A 23,698-nucleotide genomic window follows, 5' to 3' on the forward strand; every position below is an offset into this window, starting at 1 on the left:
TGGGGAGGGAATAAAGCACAAGGCCCTTTCCAAAAATAGAGAGAGGAAAGTCCAAAAGAGTAGGTGGAAAGTCACAGGGAGAGCAAAGCAGTGGCCCTCCCAGTACCAGCCCAACGGGAGCAGGGCTCTGCCCACTGCACATCCAGCGAGGCCACTTGGGGGCCACAGCATCCCCTCCTGAGTGCAAATTACCGACACATCTTCCCAAACAGCATCCAGATTCCTCCCAGCTTCACAAGCGTTTCCCAAAAACAATGTCTAAAAGGGCTTTCTGGGCCCAGACTGGTTTTTGGTTTGTTTTTTTTCCCTTCCTCCAATTCCTGCTGATGCTCCTTTCTGAAATTCACTAAATAGGAAAAAGTGGGAAGCATCATTTGGGTCTCCTAATGGATGTGGATTCTAAAACGGATTCTGCCTCCACAGGGTCTCCTCCCGGTACACATCGTCCCTGGTCACAAGTGTCACTCACCACCACCCCAGATGTCTAACTCCAGTGGGCTCAGGGCTTGTGAGAGTACAAAGAAGTAGAAAACAAAGGCCCTGCCCTGCAGAGACTTGCAGTCTACCAGGTAAGCGTGTTAATGCTGCCACTACAGAGAGACAATTAACAACCGTGCCTCGGTTTCCCCCTGAGTCCTTTGGCAAATCACTCCACCTCTCTCATTAGGGCGGGATGGCAGGTGTTGACCACGCTTGTGGGGAACAATGACAGCATGCTTTGAACACCTCTTCTGTGCCAGACCTCGGACAAGAAGCTCAACAAATCCTCATGATGTCGGGACTTCCCTGGCAGCCCAGTGGTTAAGACCTTGCCTTTCAGGGCAGAGAGTGTGGGTTCCATCCCTGGTTGGGGAGATAAGATGTCCCATGCCTCGTGGCCAAAAACCATAAAAAACAGAAACAATATTGAAACAAATTCAATAAAGGCTTTAAAATAAAAAAAAAAATTCTTAAAAAAAAAATACTTATGACGTCCCTAACTCCATTCTTCAAGAGAGGTCATGTTATCTCCAAGAGGAAATCATGGCTCAGATCTTGTCAAGCAAACTTCCCACAATCCCCCAGCCAGTGAAAGCAGAAATGGAATTCCAATCAAACACCCCAGAATGGGATGGACTCACCCCTGAGTAGTAGAGAGGAGAGTTGAATCACAATAGTAATTGACTAAACCCTCAGGACCAATTTCCACAGTATTTACTGAACACACGAAAAAAAAAAAAAGAAAGCAATGTTTAGATTGATGTTGTGAATGGGACAACCACTTCAGAGAGCAATGTGGCAATATCGATCAAAATTATAAATGCACGAATCCTGCAGGCCAGAAATTTCATTTATATGAATTTCTCCAACTACACAAGGATGCTCACAAAAGCACTGTTTGTAATAGAAAAAAGCTGGAATCAACCTAAGCATCCACCCATTGGTAATAGGTTAAATAAACGAGTTCATCCATAAAATGAAATATTAACACCAAGCATGCATTAAAAAGAATGAGGCAGGGGCTTCCCTGGTGGCGCAGTGGTTGAGAGTCCACCTGCCGATTCAGGGGACATGGTCCGGGAAGATCCCACGTGCCGCAGAGCGTCTGGGCCCGTGAGCCATGGCCGCTGAGCCTGCGCGTCCGGAGCCTGTGCTCCGCAACGGGAGAGGCCACAACAGTGAGAGGCCCGCGTACTGCAAAAAAACAAAAAAAAAGAATGAGGCAGGACTGTGGATACTAACATGAAGGCATGTCCATAAAACGTTCTTCAGTGTAAAAGCAAGTTGCAGAATTATATGTATAGTATGATCCTGCTTATGCTTAAAAGCATTTTACATATAACACACGCATACATATAAGCATATCCATGCTTAAAACGTCTGGAAGACACACACACAGAACTATTAACAGTAGCTACTGGTAAAGAGGGGGTGGCGAAAGGGAGACTTCTGAATTATTTGGTTTGCTTTTACAGACCCTGTCTTAGAGTTTTTAATAACACTTATGCAGGTGACTGAGTTACACCTGTTGGAGAGAAATCCTCCAGAGGAAGTACTGAGAACAGGAAACCAAAAGCTTCAACATAGACCTGCCTTCCAGCAGCCAAGGGTCTCAGGATTTGAGGTCCTCTGTAGGAGCCTGTGACTGCCTGGGTAACTCACATTGCTCCCTTACCTGGTCCTCTCTCTAAGAGCTGAGGCACCTGAGGAAAAGTCAATGATGGTGGACTCTGAAATCAGCACACTTAGATCCAAATCCAGCTTCAGGACATTGTAGAGAGGAGGAGGGGGTGTCCCAGTCTCTCTTTGAGCCCAAGTTTCCTCATCTATAAAATGGGAGCAGGGCTAAAACAACCCCCCGCCCCACCACATAGGCTTATTCATTAGAGCAAAGAATGTCATATCACGTTGTAAAGACCAGGTTGGAAACTGAGAAAAGGAAAAGAAGTCATTGACTGACACGGCCCATGGAGGAGGCTGAGTCGTCAGAGAAGATGGCCCCATCCCAACACTGACCCCACCCGCTCCCCTTCTGCACTGATGTGACAATGAGATGGAAACCACCAGGGGCTCACGGACTCTGCGAAGAACATCACCCACCCCTCTGATTCCAAACTCAAGGGCTGGCGGCCTGGGGGTGTGCTGCCATGGAAAATGACCTCAGTGCAAAGTGCTCGCCAACAATGAGTCTTCTGCGTCAGCCTCGAAATCCCCAAGTAAATGTCGGTTCATTGGTTTGTTGATTAAAATCACTGATGGCGTATCTGATGGCTGCTGCCCAGGGACCCAGGGAGCTGAAACAGCAGTGAAACGACCCAGGAAGCCTTCAACCGTGAGCCTCCTGTGATTCCTAAATTTGGTTCTTCACTCACACCCTCTGCCTTCCTTTCCTCTCCCTCCTCTGACCACTGCTTTCCTGTCTCCACCACGAGTCAACCCTCCCTCCATCAACAGAAGTTCACTCCTTTCAGAGTGCCGCTGGGCCGGAGGAAATAAGCATTAACTTAATGGGCTGATATAATTACATTAAATCATGAGGATAAGAATATAGACTTTGGAAAGAGAAAATCTGAGTTTGAATTCTAACTCCACTGCTTATTAGCTGAGTAATCTTGGATAACCCAACCTCAGCTCCCCAGTCAATTGGGTCGGTCATAAAACAATTCACACAGTTCAAAGATGAGCAGGGAAGCCGTTATGCAAATGAAGGTTACAAATGCAGGTACGTATCATTCAACTACCAAACAGGTAAAGTTGCCACGTGTTAGGTAATGTGGTCATCTCAACAAGCAAGAGGATGACGAGGGAAGAGAAATGAAGTACCAAGACGCTAAGCCATTGCCCCAATGTCACTCACCTGGGTAAGGGGATTCCGACGTGAAGTTTCCTGACACTGAGGTCAGTGCTCTCCCCGCGCTGTGGTTATGTTGGGGGGTTTCTGCTGTCTGGCTCAGAGAACAGGCCAGCCAGAGTGCGTGGGTCTCATCAAACTCGCCACCATCCCATTTAGCTTCTCTCAGTAAAAAGCAATGGGGTATGAGCCCCAGAAGTACCTGAGGCTGGAAAGCAAAGCTGAGTCAGAGGAAAAACATGATAAGAGGGAGAACAGCTGAGAAGGTGGGGCGTTCCTTGCGAGCCTGCAAGGGGAACCGTCAAATGCCTGCCCCACCAAGAGGTCTTTTAAACCAGTAATGCTAAAGTCACATTCAACTCCTTAGAAAACTTCCAAATCCTTCTGAGATACTCAACCAATTTCTCAATCTCTTAACACTTGCTGAACGCCTGCTATAGAAAAGGCACAGGGCTGGGCTTCGGAGGAGCTGGGGAAATGGGCTCAGGAGTCCTTACCACCTGCTGTGTCTTGTTCATCCTCTAGGATGGTGTTTTCTCGTGAGGAAGGTGTACTTCCTCATATTGGGAAGAGAAAATGCAATTGCATGAAAATGTAATTAAACCCATGGTAGGAGGGTCTGAGATCCTGGCAGTGGGTGGGCAGTGGAAGGGCAGAATGCCAGCAGGATGAGTTTTAGGCATCCAAAGAGAGAGAGAGAGAGAGAGAGAGAGAGAGTTCCACAGGCTCTCAGAGCTGAAGACACAGCCCTTCCTTCTGTGTGGGCTTTGAGGGCAAAAGAACTCTCCATCTAGTAATTATGGCAGCGTGGCGTCAAAGTCAGTCAGGGTAGTGCCTCAATTTGGTGTGCCGTCATCTGATTTTAATTACATAACAGAATATAATAGAATACATCCACTTGCATCATAAAGGTAAGTAAACACACGGAAGCACGTGCACACACACACATACACATGTGTGTGTACTGGCCACACCTGAAAATTTCTTACTGAGGGTTGTGGTCCAAAAAGCTTGAAAAACACTGAACTGAGATTAAGAGAGAGATGGCCCCAGAGAACTGGTACCTCATTTGGAAGGAAAGGAGTGAGCAAAGAGGGCCCCCTGACCTCGCAGCCCCCTTCGATGGAGCCAGACCCACCTCCCTGATGGCAGAACGCCCTCCCCCCACTGCATCCTCCCCCCAACCTAAACCCTTCCTCCTCTCCAAGTCGGCCCCGACTGGTCCATGACCCTGACCGGTCGCCCCTGCTTCCCTGACCTCACACAGCTCCTAGGACTCTGCACCAAGTGGACCAATTCTTTAAGTGTTTCGTGGGTAAGGCTACACAGAAAGTACTGGAGCCCTGGAGTAGCTGTGTGACTTTGGCAAACCAGTTAGCCTCTCTGAGCCTGCGATTCTTCATCCGATGGAGATAAATGGGAACGGAATGCATATATCTCTTTTCTCTTTGATTATACTGTAAACATCTCTCAAGGGAGAGCCAGTATCTTCTACTGATTTTGTGAATCCCCCCCTTCATGGTGTTGTAAACATTGCTGCTCATGTGGTAGATGCTTACTATTATTATCTAACTTGGAAATTGCTGAGTAAAAAGAAGAAGAAATTAACACACACCAACACCACCACCGCCTGCACCTGTGACAGCAGCCAACACACCAGGCACAGAAGCCAGCAGAGCCGGTTCATGGTGTCAACTTGCATGTCCGCACGACCCCCAACCTCTCCCGAGTCAGAAAGGCCCGTGTAGGTTTGATGCTCTGCTCGTCGCCATCTTGAAATTCAAGGAGCCACAGTTTTCATATGGCTCCAGCCGCCTACCCTATACAGCCAGTCTTGACCACCCCTACAGAGACACACTGACAAAGGCATTTTTGGAATGAGTTGACTTCTTTCAAATTCTCTCTTCTGGGAGTTATCGCAAGAGGTGTTGGCCTGTATAGCAGGTATGGAGAGATCCCTCATCTGGCCGAGGCCAGACTCCCTGACCAGGGAGTTGGAGATACTAGTTGGAGTTAACAGGGCTTTGTTGCCACTGCAAACACTCCCCGGGGCTGCAAGCACAGAACCCTTTCTAACCGCAGTCAGGCCATCCTGGGAGATGAACGCTTAACCAGCCTGTCCACAAAACAGATCTAGAGGAAGGCCAAGGTTGTCCACAGCGTTCCTCTTTCTCCCTACAAAGAGCGGCTCGAGGCAAGGCACTATGGGCAAAATTCCAAATGCAAAGCTTAAGGGCGTTTTTTACGAAAGGCTGAATCTCCTCCAGAAGAACCACACCCAGATGGCCAGTAAGACTGACGGAGATAAAGGGCGCTAAGAGCCCACATTTGACAGAAAGGCCTGAAGCAAAGGCCTTGAAAGGAGATGGAACTTCAGCTGTCATTGGGGTTGAGTGGGGAGAAGCCAGTACTTCAGGAAAGGGACAGCGTCAGTCAAGACACCAAAGGGACAACTGTGCCTAGTCTACGGGGAACACCAAGGAGAGTGGCCACTGGAGCAGAAGGAGGTGTCTGGGGGTGAGCTGCAGGAAATGGGGCCAGGTTCCTGGGGCAGGGCCAGCTGGGGAGGGCTTTCGTGCCAGCCAAGGTGGCTAGACTTGACCTCTTGGGTAATGAGAAAGCAGATTGACCCCATGCCTGGTTCTAAAAGGAAAGAAGCCAGGAAGAATCAAAGGGCAAGAAGGAGCTCCTGGGAGGAAGGCCACCTGCCCCAGGAGGAGGGAGCCTCAGGCAGAGAGGCCCCAGCTCTGCCCGCAAGACATCCTCTCCCCAGCCTGGCCTCAGCGCCTCTGCCTTTCTCTGGGATTCCAGCCGTCCTGCTGGGGAGGCTTGGCCCACTGTGGCCACATTAGTCCCATCTGCCCTGGCGCTGGTTCTCGTCGGTTTCTGTCTGCATGCGTATGGTACATCACAGTCTGCAAAGTGCTTGTCACAAAGATTGTCTCATTGAATCCTAAGGAGTCCTGGGTGGCTGGCCAGGGACATGAGACTCAGGAATGCAGGGATCGAACCCACAAGAATCCTATTCTGAATGTATGTGCCTTCCTCAAGCCCAGCACAGAAGGAGTCCTGGTGACAACTTCCCTGGGTGTGTATGCCCTCATCTGTGAAATGGGCATAATAATGATACCCACCCCATAGGATGAAGTACACACAAAGCTCTTAGACTAATGTCTGACCCACAGAGGCACGCACTCAACAGATGCTAGTTCCCATCGTCCTCAGCATCCTTGTCATCATTAATGCTATAAATATGGTTACACAAGGGCGGGGCTAGTGACAACACACAAGCTGCCTTTTATAGGAAGAAAACAAAACGTGTCTCCTGATCCAACAACCTAGGGTTCCGCATTAAAAACACCTTGACCCTGGGGAAATGGAAAATGTAGGAAAGGAAATATTTTTGATGGTTAACACTTTCAAATGTCCCACAGCCTAACTGTGAGAAAGTCCCTCTCCAGCCCACATAACACTCAGCCCTGCTACCATCTTCATCTGTAGGATAAGAATAAAAGGAAAAATAAAGGTGTTTTCTCATGCTGCTACTGAAAGTAAAATTTTAAAATGCAGAGGTTACAGATCTGAGCTGGGAAGAACTTTGAGATAAATTAGCTCAATCCTCTTGTTTTAAAAATGCAGAATCTGAAGCCTGGGTGGGAAAGTGACTCAAGTCACATGAGATGGATGAGGAGGGCCAGAATCAGGATGTGACCCGGCCTTCCTGCCTCCAGACCTGCACCTTTTTGTTTGCGGTTGTTGCTGTCATTGTTGTTTCGGGGTTTTTTGTTTGTTTGTTTGTTTTGGGTTTTTTTACTTTGTTTTTCCTACACTTCCTTAATATTTCTCTATCTTTCTGTGACAAAGTGAGAGAGAGGCATGGACACATATACACTACCAAACGTAAAATAGATAGCTAGTGGGAAGCAGCCGCATAGCACAGGGAGATCAGCTGGGTGCTTTGTGACCACCTAGAGGGGTGGGATAGGGAGGGTGGGAGGGAGGGAGATGCAAGAGGGAAGAGATATGGGAACATATGTATATGTATAGCTGATTCACTTTGTTACACAGCAGAAACTAACACACCATTGTAAAGAAATTATACTCCAATAAAGATGTTAAAAAATAATAATAATAATTCCAAATATCTTTCTGTTTTAAAAAGATATTTCAATGAGGTGTTTTTTTTTAATCTGCAGATCAGAAAGACAGAAACTTAGAAGGAGGTTGTGAGAACGTCAAGAGTGTTGAAGAAAATACATGTGCTTTTTATTCCTTTTCCTCTTAAATGGGTGCCCTTGGTAAGCTCCCAGAGCAGCTGCCCCTCGAGAATCTGTTGCCTTAAATGCGTAGGGCTGAAGGCTGGAGGTGTGATGCGGTCTGCAGCCTGTGACGGTGAGTGGAGGCCACAGGGTGACCAGCAGACCAGGTCAGAAAGCCACTCTCTCAGGACATCCCTTCAAGGTCTCTCCCGGGGGAGTCCCTGCTCTCCAGTGAGAGATGGAGGATCTTCGCCTCTAAGCCCAGCTGGCCCATCAGTCTTTAAATTTGTCTTCTTGAAAATATGAACCAGCTTTCCTTGGGGAAGGCCAGAGAACGTGAGCGTTATGGTCAGAAAGACCTTGGCTCTGCTAATCTCCCTCTGTCCCTGTCTCACATACACACGCACATCCATGCACTAACTGGACTTTATCTTACAGTGGCTTCCCTATATTCCAAAGTCCACGCTCCAGGGTAGAGCCAACCAGGCTCTCCTTGAGCCCGGCCTCCTTTCCCTACCCCTCTCCTCACTCTTAATGCTCCAGTGACACCAAAACACTTGTAGTTGCCCCAAGACATCACAGTGTCTGACGCCTTTGTGTTTTGCCCCTCCTGCCCCACCCCAGCCCCCCAGCTAGCATCTCCTCTTCCAGTTCTTAGTCATCCTCCAAAGTCCTTCTCAGCCATCACCTCTACAGAAAGAATTCCCTTTCTCTCCTTCTCTGCCTGGAAAGCTTCTGCTTACCCTTGAAGAGCGAACTGACGTGCCCGTCCTCTCGGAGGATGATTCTCGTCCAGCCACAGCACTTTCTACGTTCCTCTGTTACAGCCCTGGGGACCAAGTCCTTCAAATCAAAGCTGGGGACGCAACGTATCATGAGCACAAATGTACTCATGGAAAGACAATGAGATGGAATATTTGAAAGTGGCTTTATCCTTAGAAATCCCAAGCCCTGGGGTCACCGTAATCAGAGTACTGCCCGTATTCCATCAAAGTATTTCCTCATGTCTGTCTCCTCCAACAGTGAGCTTTGACACGATATTGGTCTCTGGATGCCCAGCACCTACCACAGAACCCAGCATGTCTGACTGACAGATGGACGGATTGGCTGGTTTACACCTTGCCACCGTCGCGAGTGGGCACAGAGTAGAGCGGTCCCAATCATAGTGGAATGAACTTAAAAAGAAAGAGGAAGAGGGAGAGGAGGGAAAGGTTGGAAGAAAAACAGGAAGGAAAGAGATCCCACCTTCTCCTTTCTCCCTTTACTTCATCCCGGGAGAATGTGGTCCTTCAGACTTCCGTGTATGCTACGAAAACCTGTTCTACATACCTCACAGGATAGAAAAACCAATACAGTAAAGCACTGTGCCACATAAAGAGCTGAATGCACACTGTTGGTGGGAATGGAAAGTGGGGCAGTCACTATGGAAAATAGTGCTAAGGTGGTTCAGAAAACTAAAAATAGAACCACCATATGGTCCAGCTATTCCACTACTGGGTGTTTACCCAAATATAAAAACACTAATTTGATAAGATATATGCACTCCTATATTCATTGCAGCATTAATTACAATAGCCAAGACATGGAAATGATGACCTAAGTGCCTATCAAGAGATGAATGGATAAAGAAGATGTGGCACACACACACACACACACACACACACACACACACTGGAATACTACTCGGCCATTAAAAAGATGAAAGTTTGCCATGTGCAACAACATGGGTAGATCTTGAGGGTATTATGCTAAGTGAAATAAGTCGGACAAAGAAAGACAAATACTGTATGATTTCACTCATACGTGGAATATTAAATAAATAAACAGACAAACAAACAAAACAAATGCAAAAACGTAGACACAGAGAACAGATCAGTGGTTACTTGAGGGAAAGCGGGTTGGGGAGGGCAAAATGGGTGAAAGGGGTCAACTGCACGGTAAGGGCTGGAAACTAAACTTTTGGTGGTGAGCACAGTGTGGTGCGTTCAGAAGTCAAAATAGAATGTTGTCCACGTGAAACTTACATAAAGTGATAAATCAATGTCACCTCAGCTTTTTTTAAAAAAAGAGCCGTATGCGAATGATGTGCAATGCCATTAGCACATCACAGCCGCCATGTCTTGGCCATGGTACACATCACCTTGATAATCAGAACTGAAAGCGTGAAGGGGGTGTGAAGAGGGCAACCCCCCAGGGGGCCATCAGACCCCTTCTGGCTTCAAGAGCCCAGGAACCCCAGAGACCTCTTTGACCCCGACATCCCCCTATCCCACCACCTCCAGTCCCCCCTTACAAGTTTGAAAAGTCCTGAAAAGCCTTCTACTGAGCCTCCTTTTAATTACGCACACACACAAAAACAACCACCCCTGGGTTTTGTCTGTTGTACTTTTGTTCTCGGGTCTGTTTGTACTTATTCAGAAATTACATAATTAAAAAAATAATATTAAGTAAATGTGCACATCAGCCTGCCAAGCTGCCTGGGCCAAGCTTCACTTGGGAACCCCAGTGACAGCTCCTTTATTTCTCTTACTCGTTTTTAAGCACAAAATATGTCACACCTGGAAGTAATTAGCATAATTTTTACTAATTTATAGCTAATTACACAATTACTTTTCTATGAAAGGCTCTGGAAAGACACTTGAAGTGAGTTTCACCAAATCCAGTGGCGAGAAATTGCTTGAAAACATTTTGTTAGCTTCAAACATTTAGGAGGAGGGAGGGGGGGAAACTCAATAAAGTAATTCTTTCCTATTTGAGAGTGTTCAAATATGACAGGGATGTAATTTCTCCAGGAATTTGCAAAGCAGAATGTCTAAATGTCTCTGCTAATCCAACCCAACCAAAAGCGGCTCTAAAAAGAGCCCCCCAAAAGAGTATTGTCGAGAGTACCTAAGACAGAATCTAGAAGGCACTGCTTTATGACAATCGGTTCCATGATGGAGCTGAAATGTGATGGCTCTTCCTCCAGGAGAAAACCAACCATGTGACGGAATGACACCTGGCTGGTACCCTGCTCAGCTCCTGAGAAATTGTGACTTTGAGAGGCCGGTGATGGGTTCAAGCCTTGGGAGCTACTTGACACTCAAAGTCAAGCTCCAGGATACCAGGACCTGAGTGTGCCATGTTGTCTAAATGGTGTCAAAAGAAACAAAAACATTCTCCAGTTCAATTCATTCAACAAACATGTTTTAAGTCCCTACTCAGTGCCCTGTATTCAATGAGAAAACTTATAAAAGGAAAAATTCCTGCTTTCCCTAGTTGGACTGAGAAGGAAAAAGTAGGCCAATCAACCAACAAGTGTGCAAGGACCACTGCTTCAGGCAGAGGGAGAAGCAGAGAAGAATGGGAAGCAGTCCTCACCCACAGGAGGCTGACAGTCTGGAGACCAGAGCTGCACACAGGAAGCACGTGGCCCAGCCTGGCATCTGTCCTGGGCCAAACAGTGCCCAGCTGGGTGGGCTCGGGCTGCCAGTGATGCCAAAATGGTAAGATGAGGGATGGCACGTGGAAGATGACAGTTAAGAGGAGACGGCGGAGTCCCAACCCTGTGTGCCATGCGGGGTGGGGGCCACATTGATTTGGCAGAAGTGAGAGCATTCTGACATGTCAGGGCCACACAGAAGGATACTGGGGAGCCAGCAGGGTGATCATCTGGGTGAGGCTTCCCAAATGGCCTCACAGGAGAGGAGGTGAAGGAGCCAGGAGCACCCTTAAACCTAGAGACCAGCCACCAAGCCCCCAGGAAGGCCCCTGGTGCACTGAGCTCTGGCCTGTGTGTGTCCCAAGGCTGCATATTTGGTGACTGTCAACAGAAGGGAAGACTTGCCACGCCATCAGGGCATGCAGGAGAGGTTGACAGGGGTCAGCCGAATGGGCCGGGAGGGCAGAAAGGCGGGCGGTAAGAGCACGCATTCCCTGCAGGCATCCTTGGGGGGTAAAACAGCTAAGATATTACAAAGGCTAAACAGATACACTGTATATCTGTGGGATTAAAAATTCATTTAGTTGGGCTTCCCTGATGGTGCAGTGGTTGAGAGTCCGCCTGCCGACGCAGGGGACACGGGTTCGTGCCCCGGTCCGGGAAGATCCCACATGCCGCAGAGCGGCTGGGCCCGTGAGCCATGGCCGCTGAGCCTGCGCGTCCGGAGCCTGTGCTCCGCAACGGGAGAGGCCACAACAGTGAGAGGCCCGCGTACCACAAAAAAAAAAAAAAAAAAAAAAGTTCACGTTGGGGGTGATCAGGAAAAACTGTCTAAACACTGGGTGGAGGTGGGTTAGGGAGAGGTCGAAGTCGAGACACACGGGCTCAAGGTGTAAGTTCCCAGAGGGCGGGGCCTCGTCTTCCGAGGGATCCTGCCATCATCTCCCCATCTCCTTGAGGTTAATCACTGCTTACCCCCGTTGACACGGGTACCTCAACTTGCCTGTGCTGTGGCACGCGTCCCTGCATGAGGATTTATCGGTTTGCAGGTTGGTCTCGCCCATTAGCTTGTGAGTTTTCCGAGGACAGAGGCGGAATTATGCCCCGGGGAACTCCTGCATCCGTCACCACGCAGCAGGCGCTGGGCGAACACGAGTAAAGCTGAGCTGGACTGTTCTGTGATCTGAGGTCTTGCTTCAAGGACCCCAGTGGAGGTGGGAGTGAGGCTCTTGGAAAGCGTCTAGGGTCTGCCAGGCTCACCTCAAGGCTGCTGAGAGATTTTAGCAAAGGAATGTCGTCCACCTCCTGCAGGAGACGGATGTTAATGGTTCACACTTGGCATATTTCTCTGAACTTTTTCAAATTACTTTCACAGCCACGGTCCCCTGACCCTTACGCAAACCCTGGGAGGCAGGTAGAGGAAGTCATTAACGGCCACGCTGTGCAGGTTCCCTCATTAACTCAACAGGTACACCCGTGCACGTGTGGCCTTGGATCCCAGGTGTTCTAGCACCAGGAAGACAGAGGCCAACAGGCTGGCAAAGGCCCTGCCCTCACCTGGCTTACATTCTCCAGAGAGGACCCAAAATAAATAACAAGCTGGTTACCACTCTGATCAAAGCTCAGAAGGAAAACGAAAAGCAGAGTAAGGACTGAGAGGCACAGTCCCCAAGGAGGGGACAGGCGTGATGCGACCTTCCCGATGAGTATGAGCTGGTCGGGTTAGAGCTACGGAGAGAAACTGAGACCCCAGAGAGGGGCAGGTCTGCAGGGCCTGGCTGCCCAGACCTAGCTTTTTATAAACGGATCCCACTGTGAATCCCCTGACCTCCCATTTTCTAAGTAGAGACCCGGATCACAGGAAAGGCAAATTCATGCACATACGCCTGCACACGCACACACGCGCGCACACACACGCACACACACACACAGAGTCTGTTAGCTCCTAAGGAAGCACCAGACAGGCAGGCAGGCAGGCAGACCACATAGCCAGAGCATCTCAAGGACAGCAGGAGGAAGGGCGGCCCAGCCGGGGTTCTGATCCCCTTTAGGCCTGGGAGGCGCCCCTCGGAGGAGCGCACGCCCCCTTCCCGGCCTGACACTGCCACATCCCCACCCTAGACAGAGTTTATGATTCAACAGGGCATGACGAGACTGTTTTGAGATTTCAAAGTCAGCTGACGGTTTCCTTAGAAGCTTTGGACAATCTGTGGGAAGGCTCTGAATATGCACAAGCCAGTAGCTCTCACTAGCACCCAAGCAAGAGCCTCTGTTTTCCTTTTTCCTCTTTCCCTGCCACAGAAACGCGGATATTCCTTCTTTCCTCTAAACATTGACACCCCTGGTGACTCAGCGGTTGGCATGCTCCCCTCCTCTCAACAGCTGCTCTAGATCCCCCTGCTTTCGAAATTCTCCTTGACCCTGGAAATAGAACACGTCCCTCAATGGTCCAGCACCACTTAACCTCACACATCCGGACACCGTGAGCCCGATACGAGCAAATTCAAAAGATGGTCAAGGTAAGTCTCCACGCCACCTGCCTGTACTGTGAGTAAGGGGCGGGCTTCCTAGGTGCCTTGGAAAGTTCTGGGTCTTTTACATACACGTTCCCTACTCCTCACTACAAACCTATGGGCAGACTATTACGACTCCTCATGTTACATGTAAGGAAACAGAGTTTCTGACAGTTTCTGTATCTGGAATGCTCACGCAGCTACTAAGTAGAGCTATGATTCAAACCCTAGTCCGTCTGACTGGAAATCTGGCATCTTTGCACGACAGGGTGATGCTTCTGGCTTTTCTCAGCCCCATGCCTCCAGGCACCAGCTGTGGAAAGGAGCACTTCCAACAGTAGTGCATGCTGCCCTCCCCAGCTGACGCACAAGGGCAAGGTGAAGGTCTCCGAGAGCTGCAGCAGGGCTGCAGGGCCCGGAGGTAGGCAGGAGCATCTCACCCGGCATAGCAAAGGCTATCTGTGGCCAGGGCTTCTGTGCTGGACCACTGGTGACCGGCGCTGGGGCCGGAAGCTTCATCCACCCAGCTGATGGCCAGGATTCGCTAAGGAGAGCCTTCCCTTCCTGATTTTAGAGCGGGGGACACTGAGACTGGGGCATCTCAGCTGGTAGGATGACTCACGTCAGAAAACTACGTGGTTTGAGGTCCCATCCTGATCAAGATGAGAAAAGCCCCGTTATGAGGGCGAAGGAGACTTTTTCCTTTCCGTGACCTTAACTTCACCGGAATGAGTTTCCCATGTGCAAGAAAGTTGGTTTCTGGGGTTGACTGATTTTTTGTATGACACTGTTCATCACATAGAAAAGGCACCATGATTTGAAATCCTGAAACCAGGGTCCTAGGCCTGGCCTTGCTCTGACTGTGATAAACTGACGGTGATATTTTGGACAACTTATTTCTCCTCTCTGGGCCTCGATTTCTCCATCTGACAGATGAGAGGATGGGGATTATGATCGTTTGGGGCCTCCAGGTCTGGAATTCTATCCTTGCAGGGGCTGCCCTGGGACAGCGTTTCCCTCCGAAACATACATTGTCATTGGTTATCAGAGGGGAGGGAGGTGGCACCGGGAAGACAGAAACAAAGGTGCAGCGAGAGGGACAGAGACAGATCAGAGGAGGGAAGCTACCTAGCCAGAGAAAGAAAGAACAGTCTGGGAGTGTGGAGAGAACCTTCGAGACCCTGATGTAAGCAGACTCTTGCCAGTATTACTGGAAACAAATAGTGACAGATCGCTAACATGTTACAGTGAAAATTACCAACATGATGAGACTTTTGCACCATAACCGGCACCTCTTGTTATCCCATTAACAAAACTGATGAGGCCAAATTGCTAATAGGAGAGAACGTTTGTGTTGTATCATATCACTCCTGAACTGCACGGAGCACGCGACCAAGGCACAAATGAAAAGGAGCGTCGAAATCTCCCAAGAGCCAATTTACCTTGGACAGATTTGGGGGAGGCCCTGGGATATGCCCCCCCTTCCATCACATTGAGAAATACCCACCTATGCCACCAGGGTCTCTACCACCACCGCTCCAGATGTCTGTCCCCACTGCTGAGCTGGGCTGGGAAGGGCTGTCTGTCATTAGGGAGAACAGGAACCAGCGACCTTTACTGAGTACACAGGGTTCACTGGCACAGCTGGGGCAGGGTGGGAAGAACAGGAGGACGGTGGTGTGTCTCAGCTTGTACAGACTCCAGCTCACCTACACCTGCTCCTACAACAAACCAACCAGCAGACTCAACACAATTTAGACTGTTACCACCCCCATCTGGCCACTGCTTCCTACAGCCGGGCCAGAGACAGCCCCGATTCCTAATTCCATTGTCACAGAAACCGTCAGCCGAGCCCTGGGAGGTGTAAGAAACAGGACACATCTGGTTCTTGGAAGTCTCTGCCTAGACATTTGAAGAGGATCTTTCCTCTTTGGGCCGGGCAAGGATTTCCTGCTCAAACCCGACAGCCATCAGAGAGGCCCGGATTAAGCATTCACTTTACCCTCACTCCTCTCCAAAGAAAAACTCTCCAGTTACCCCACCGCTTCACGTCTGAGTTGATTTGTTTTTTTTTTTTTCAACTGGAATAACCACTGGCTACCCCACGCTTCCTGCCACCACCCCAGAAATTAGGGCCCAGTCGTGGCTGCCCGGCACACACACCAGAAGTCGCTCAGAAAAGTAACTGGCCAAAGATTATTCTGAGTAATTGAATGGCAAGGGCTTTCGTATACCAAACAGGGACTTGTCTTTGTCAAAAATTCTTTACAAAGTACCCAAGTGCTGGGTGTCAGACAGGACAAGTTTTTTAACCATGTTAAAATGATTTATTTAAACGTCAAGCCATGTCACCCCACTTCCTTTCATTTTTCAAACTGTTTGTGTTTTTTCTGGATGATAAATTTATCTTCAGACAGCCTCAATATGACTAATTAACTTTGAAATATAAGAACCAGATGTGTGAGTTGGAGAGCTTTCTGAACTAACGCCAGACAGGCTGGTGGGGTGTTGTTTTTTTTTTTTCCTTCTTCTCCCCTGCCTTTCCCCGCCTTCTCATCTTTCCCCCCAGCCCGCGTTCTCTCTCCCTGCTGCCTGCCCTAAAATTACCAAGCGGAGACACGTTGACTACAGAGGATCACAGGACTCCCGCGAGCAACGAGCACCCACCGCTTTTTCTCTGTTCTCCACTCATTAGCCCCTCAGGACCCCACGCTCGCCCTTTGAAAGTGACCCCAGCCCACCTCCCTGTGACGGGCCGAGCTGCCCTGGGAGGAGGGGCTGGGAAGACTCCCCCCATCCCACCCGTCCCCACTGTAATGATCTATCTGATGTGGAGCGGGGAGCTGCCAGAATGCATTTGCCACATGAAAGGAAGCCACCCTGCACTGTGACACATAGTGATTTCTTTTAAAGAGTTTTCCCCTGTGAAAACCCTCAGATCTGCCTCTTCCCTGTTCCCTTTTGATGAGGGAACCGTCGCACAGCACTGGAGAAAAGAGGGCTGGGGTGGAGGCTGGTGATTAAGTCTTTCAACTCTGTAAACTGAAGCGCTTCTCAGTAATGGCCCATTTGGGGGTTGGAAGCCACAGATGTATGTGTGTGTGTGTTCCACTCTCAGGGACAGGATGGCAGCTCAAAATAATTGGGCGATAGCGAACATAAAGATTCATTTTTCCAGGAGTCACGTGGCTGAGTTAAAGGGCCCAGAGTGAACGGCATGAGCTAGGTGCCTCGGTTTCCCCACGTAGCTGCAAGAGCCTCTTCCACTCCATCTCTCCCCCAGAAGCAGGCTGTGAGGATGTGAGATCACAGACGTGAGAGTGTTTTGAGTGCTTTGAAAGACAGGCTATACACCCTACGGGATTATTAGGATAACTACCCCTGTTATTATATCGTCACGACTGTGATCATTGTCATGCCTCTTAATGTCTGAGATTTTTCACCTGGGATAATCTCAGTTCCTCAGCATGCCAGGCGCCAATGAGAAAAGATAAACGGTGGACTCGATTCTTGTCCTTTTCAGCAAGAATACCGACACCTTCCTGGGCCCAGCGAGAGGAAAATCCCCCTCCTGACGCCTCGGACTCCACGCTGCTGACAGAGAAGGACTCGGTCACTGACAAACACCTGTGCTGTTGAGGGGACAGAGGGGCAAGTGGAAGTCCCCTACCCTTCACTAGAGAGCAAGACAGGTGAGAGGCCGAGAAGGGTCCTCGGGGCTCCCTGCCGGCCTCCCCTTACCTGGCCTGCCTGTCTCTCTTTAAAAAGCCTGGCTCCCCGCTCTGGAAACAGGACAGGGATGCATCAAGCAGGTCGGCCTCTCAAAAATATCACGAGCTGGGCAGGTCCCCTTGGGTCCCCATGCTTCCTCTTCCCCGATCCTGGCCCCCACAGAATACTTCCTTGCTTTCAGCAGTGTTGTCACCTCATCCCCAGTAAGGAGGTGTCTCCTCCCTCAAAGAGGCATTTGCATTGGAGCAGGAGTTTCTGGGAACTCACGAAGGAAAAAGACCTTCAATAATTCAACAGGCAAAGAAATGAGAAGGCGGGGGATGGGGCGGGAGAGAGCACACTTCACACTTCTCAAATCAAGTCGTGCCTGGCCTGAGGCTGAGACGGCACAGTTCAGAGGCAGACAAGGGACCAGAAAGGGTGGGGGTGGATGGGAAGGTGACACTGAGGACGTCAGCCTGGCAGTTCCCCAGCCCCCTGCTTGGGAGAAAGGGAAGACCCAGTTATCCGGTGTGGGTCTCAGAGCTGCCCTATGTCTCTGAAGACATCAGTGTCAAGCCCACCTGAACCTCCTGGTGAATGGGAGAGAGAGGTGGTAGGAATACTGAGCTCTGCAGCTTTCTTGGGTGTCTTCCGACATCCCGGGGCAGACACACGGACCAACAGATGGGCAAACAGTGCAATCGTCCAGTAAGAGCTTCCTCCACCAGAATTATATTTCCACTGCAGCAGCACGAGCCCTGCATCCTTGGAAACCAAAAGACCTGGATTCACTCTCCTTCCCCACACCAGCACCCCTGGCCTTCTCCCACTAAGTGAACATAACAAGCAAAGAAACTTTACATTGCAACAGACAGGAGCCATGATTCGGGGGCTGTCAGCCTTGATGTCTCAGAGACCCGGGATCGGACGGCCCATCCGCTGTCCAGCCCGAGATATTCAATAAAGTAAAGCCTCAGGATCAAGAAGCTGCCATGGCCCCATTCCTTCCTCAGCTCGCGCTGGAGTTCTTTAAAGCCTGCCTCACCGCTGTCTCCCTCTCCAGAAAGCCTTTCATGCCGCCTCGCCAGACTGACATTTTGACAAGTTGCCACGAGTGACATCTGATTTGTACAAATTTCAAGACTAATAAATCTACCTGTCAAAGCGGAAACTTTAAAAGGAGCTAAGCCCAGCGGGTATAGTTTAACAGAACTCAAGCTGATGAAACTGTAGGATGGAGAAATTATATCTGTCACAATCCACCCACATTAGTTCTGCAGAAATGCTGGCAACTGAAACAAACGTCTTTCACGGGCATTACCGGGAAAAAAAAATTTTTAATTAAAAATACATTTTTTTAATCAAAAAAAGGAGATTGTTAATACCCCGAGTAACAAGTAACAGTTCTATTTGTAAACTAACAAATTTTATGTATTTAGTTTAATTTTGTTGCAGATGTGAGAGGTGGGTTTCCTCCTGCCTCTTAAGCTGTATATCCCTGGAATCTGGACTTTCCATTCAAGCTGGGGCCCATCAATCACATGGCTCCCGGCTGCCTGCCTCTGGGGTGGATGGGGGCGGGTGCGCTAGCAGCACTGAGGCTGACGCCCCGCCCGGAGCCCTGCATCCTGGCCGTGGTCTCCTCCATCCCCGGGCTCTGAATCACTTCTTCCACTGCCCTCCGGCCTTGACCTGGAGCCTGTGGCCTGGCCCTCCATTCCTGGCTTTGCTGTGGGATTTTGATTTTCTAGAATGTGAATGCTGTGGGGTAGGAAGAGGGGGAACTAAGGCCAGAAAAACTTATAAGTCTGGCTAACTTTTTATTTTTATCTTATCTTTCCTTCCTGTCTCTGACAAGTCCACTTTTGCTCTGAATCATCATGTCAGAAATGGGGAAGCCTGAATTCTCCCCTGAGAGGAAGAAACTCCGGGGAGGCAGGAGGCCTGACCAGCATTCCCACACACCTAGGAATTCCAAGGACGGTGATGAGTCTGAAAGAGAACCCCTCGCCGTGTTCTCTGCCCTTCCCCGTACCTCCCGCACCCCCAAAGCCAGAATGGCTCCCAGCTCCTAGGGGTGGCCTCCACCTGCCCTGGGGGGTGAGCTAGTTTCTGTTTGAAGGCAGCCTCAACAAGCCAGACCCTCTACATAATCGTTGTTATTACTACTGCCTTTCCTCCTGGGAGTTCAAAATGGGATCTCATTTGCCCTCTCACTCATATAGTTAAGAAGCAAGTAGGCAAGACAGAGAGGACCTTTGTTCTCACGTTCAGCTAGAGGCAGCGGGGCTGAGGTCACCCAGCACTTCGGGGTAGGGCCAGGCTCCAGCTCAAAGACCACGTGGTCTGTCCCCTCTCTGCCCACATGGGCTGCTTCCGCCCTCCAATGCCGGGGCTTCTGCCTCATATTCCCTTGGCTGGAACGATATCTAGAAGCTCACACCTTCTTTTCTATGTCTTGGCCCACGCTGGGAGCTGGCTATGCGAGAGTGGTGATAATAAGGGTAATAATGCTACAGCTGGTGTCGGGGAGCCTGTGTCAGGACTAAAGGGGGTGAGGGTGGAGAGCACGTGACAGTCAGGGAGGCTCCCAGAGACCCGGAGTAGCTCTTTCAGATCAGGCAACGCAATGCCAATCTGTTCGCCGTGATCTAGTCCTACCCAGTTCAATACTTTGTACTGTTCATTGGATGTTTGTTAAGCAGATTCCACATACGATGCTCAGCCCCTTGCCATGCGAGCTATGGAGACGTACCAAACATGATCCCTGTCCCAAAGGAGTTTACAGTCCACGTGGGGTAATGTAAACAGGAGGACACAGAACAAAATAGATCCTGATCAAGAACAAGGTGAGTTCAAGTACAAGCCTGGGGAGTGAAGAGGCTCTAAACCAAGCCTGGCCTCTGAGTGGCTGTGGGACCCTGGGAAGAACGTCCCCTCTGTAATGAGATGGTGACCAGATGATCTGAGGGCCCCTGCATTTGCTGTGGGTTTTTGAGAGGAGGCAAGATTATATATGTGAAAGCTCTTTGTAAATGGTAACCACTTATGCAATGGCCGATTGCCATTGTCAACGTGGACGGGGGCGAACAGACCTATCTTTGCTGGAGGTCAGGCTAAGAGCCAGCACCCACACAGCTGAAGAGGAGGTAAATGAACAAACGGATGAAAAGACAGGTTGGGTGGGGCTCTGAGGAAGGACGGAATTCAGTCGTGCTCTGCCCGCACTCTGCCAACAGCACCCACCCACAGCCTGACCTGCAGCTCCCAGCCTCTCACCACGCCAAAGCCCCGGGCCTCAGCTAGAAGCGGGGGGTGAGAGCAGCAGCAAGACCAGAGAGAAACTCCAATATTGCTTTTTCCAGGCAGGGTTGTGGCAAAGCCCATACACGACGACAGCTCTTCTTGGACGTGGGTGACCCCGAAACGTAATTAGAAATCTTGGGGTTGGACCCCAGGTCACAGAGCCACTGTCTCCCAAGTGTCTCCCACCGTCCCACCTGGGGAAGGGCCAAGGTCACCACGCTTTCAAGGCACAGAATTCTGAGAGGCGCGCAGGTGAGTCGGGCTTCACAGGTAGGTGTCTGGGGGAAAGAGGGACGGGGGACAACTCTGCTAGAATTTGCTAAGTGTCCCTCCCGCGTGTTGATTACACCAAAGACCTAATGCTCCTGGAACATTAGGATTCGTTATCAGCATGAGTCAGCCCCCGACCTATTTGATTCATATATTTGCCTTTAATCAAAGAAGCCCTTGCAAGATGGTTATTGGGCAACCAAAACATGGAGAGGTTTGCCGTCTTGTGTGCAATCACACAGCCAGCCAGTTGCCGATTTAGAAACTGCTGGGTTGAGTTTTCCTCTGAGATCGTTGCTTTGTTTCCCTTTTCCCTCAGCAAGACGGTCCCTCCAGGGAAAGGCTCAACCGTGCCAAATGTGACTAATAAAAAAAAATTGTTTGAAGGGTTTTTTCTAGAATAAACATTTCACTTTATATTTTATTGGATTAGCGTTTGCTAACTTCCAGAGTTTCTCGCCTAGCAAATTAGAGACCGTTTCCCTTATGTAATGAGCTTCCCCATGTTTGGACAAGGTGAGTCAAGTCTTAGAAAGGCAGCAGGCACATTGCACGCCATAGAGAGCAGCCCAGAGCAGGCCCGGACGGAGGACGAGGCCCAGGCTGGGAGCTGCAAGCCCAAGGGCCCTCCTTCCCCTGCCAACAGAGGCGGGCGCGGGGCTTTGCCCCTGGACACAGTCAGGCCCTGCTTCTGTAGCCACTGCCTCCTGTCCGGGGTCCATCACCCCCACGGCAAGAGGAACATCAGTCTGAAGAATGGGGCCGTCTCCTTCTACCACCTGTAGGCAGCATTGTGGGTTTCACAACTAAGGAGAAAAGAAAAAGCAAAAGAAATCTTGAACTGTTTTTCAAATGTTCTGGGTCTTGGCAAACCCCAAAATGCCTTTTGCCAAATGCTTTTTCCCTTAATTTTTAAACCTCGGGTGTATTTCCAGAACAATCCAATCCATCTGCTTCTGATTCATTTACACTTAACTCATTAGGAGGCTCTTGCGTAAGGAGCAGTCTGACGTCCCCAAGAGCCCTGGGTGAGGGATTCTTCTCCCCTCTTTGAATCAGAGGGAGGCGTCTTGCCAGCTGGGTATGGAGCACAAACCCAGAAAAATGGAAAGCCTGGCTTGAACCCCAAGTCCCTGGGCGGAGAATAGGTTCCCTGGTGTCCCACCCATCATCCATCCCGCTCTGCTTTTCCCATCAGATTATCACCATTATTGCTGTTATTGTCATTCAGGATACAGCAAATGGCCACATATTATTGTGAAAGGGTTTGCACTGTATTCCAATATGTGCAATTCTTCATTCATACACTCTAGACTCACCTGCTCAGACATTAAACAAACACTCCCAACCAATGGTGAACCACCAGTGGGGCCCTGGGTGGGGTATGCGATAGAGGACTTACATCTAAGCACCAATCCCATCCCAGCTTGCCTTCTGCGAAGGCTTTGAGCTCTACCAGGAATCCCAGGAGAGGAGATGTGGGCAGAGAGCAGCTTCCAGGGCAGAAAGCAAAGCTGGAAAAAAATAAGGATGGTCCAGGGCGACACACAAGAGAAAGAAACGGCTGGTTTCCAGGGGTATGAGTGACCGGCCACTCTAAGCCACAGCTCCTGATACATCACAAAAATCACCCAACTTTACTAGAAAAGAGGCTTTTCTCTCCTACCTTCTATTCTTCATTATCAGCATTCTCACTACTGCCTTTCTTCAACAAAATTAATTTTTAAATGTATGGAGTGCCTTCTCTAGGCTCAGCCCTGGCCTGTGCTGGGAGCCACAGGGGATAGAAGAGGAAGGGAAATGGCCTTCCCTGGAGGATTTACAGCCCATCTGGGGAAACTGTCCATTTCTCATGAGTGTGTATTATTAGCTTCTGGCCAAATAAGCAAGGCACTGGGAGAGTACAAAAGGTGTCCACCAAAGAGAGACATCTCATGAGCTCTACTGGTCAGGAGGTGGCCTTCAAAGGAGCCAAGGTTGGAAGATGAGTGCTTGGCTAGGAGGAGAGGAAGAGGTATACAGTAAGTCCCCTACATACGAACGAGTTCAGTTCCAAGAGTGTGTTCCTAAGTCCAATTTGTTCGTAAGTCCAGCAAAGTTAGCCTAGGTACCCAACTAACACAATCGGCTATATACCGATGCTTTTACTGTTGCTTTAGGACATCCTGGGCTTAAAATAAAGATACTGCATACTGTACTCTATACAGTGCTGTACAGTAAAGTACACAAAAGCACAACCACTTGTAGAAGATGCATGCACGTGACAACGTACTCCAGACACATGAACTAACTTACGTGATTGAATATGCAAACACATGTTCACATCTTTGAAATTTTGCAACTTAAAATTTCGTATGTAAGGAACTTGCTATATGCCCGGAGGAGGAAACAGGAATGAAGGCTCATTGACAAGAAAAATCCTAGCATGCTTATGAGACAATAAGAGCAACCATATTGAGAAACAGGCAAATAAATGGAAAAGTAGGTGATTCAGCTAAGAAGTCTGGATTGAATAGCAAAAGGCGAGAGTGAGTCACTGGAGGGTTCCGAGCCGGAAAGGAAGCCAGAGAGAGCAGTGGTTTTGGGGAACAAGCTGGTATTAATGTACCAGGTCGACTGGTGTGGAGAAAGGCTGAAGGTAGGAAGCCAGCAGGAATCTGTTGCCGTATGTTGGACATGTCATGACAGTGACCTAGAATAGGGTAATGGCCATGAGAAAAGAAAAGAAAGAACAAATATTATGAAGAGAGAATCAACTGGACTTGATGACTCTGTGGCCGGAGGACCCTAAAGAATGGGGAAGAGTTACGATAACACAAAAACCCAGGAGTTGATCAAGTGACGAAGAACATTTTCAACTACAGATGACGTTTATGAAGCATTT

The sequence above is a fragment of the Delphinapterus leucas genome, chromosome 21, assembly GCF_059928025.1.
Source record: "Delphinapterus leucas isolate spDelLeu-1000000601 "Yukka" chromosome 21, BTC_Dleu_Yukka2, whole genome shotgun sequence".
NCBI lineage: Eukaryota > Metazoa > Chordata > Mammalia > Artiodactyla > Monodontidae > Delphinapterus > Delphinapterus leucas.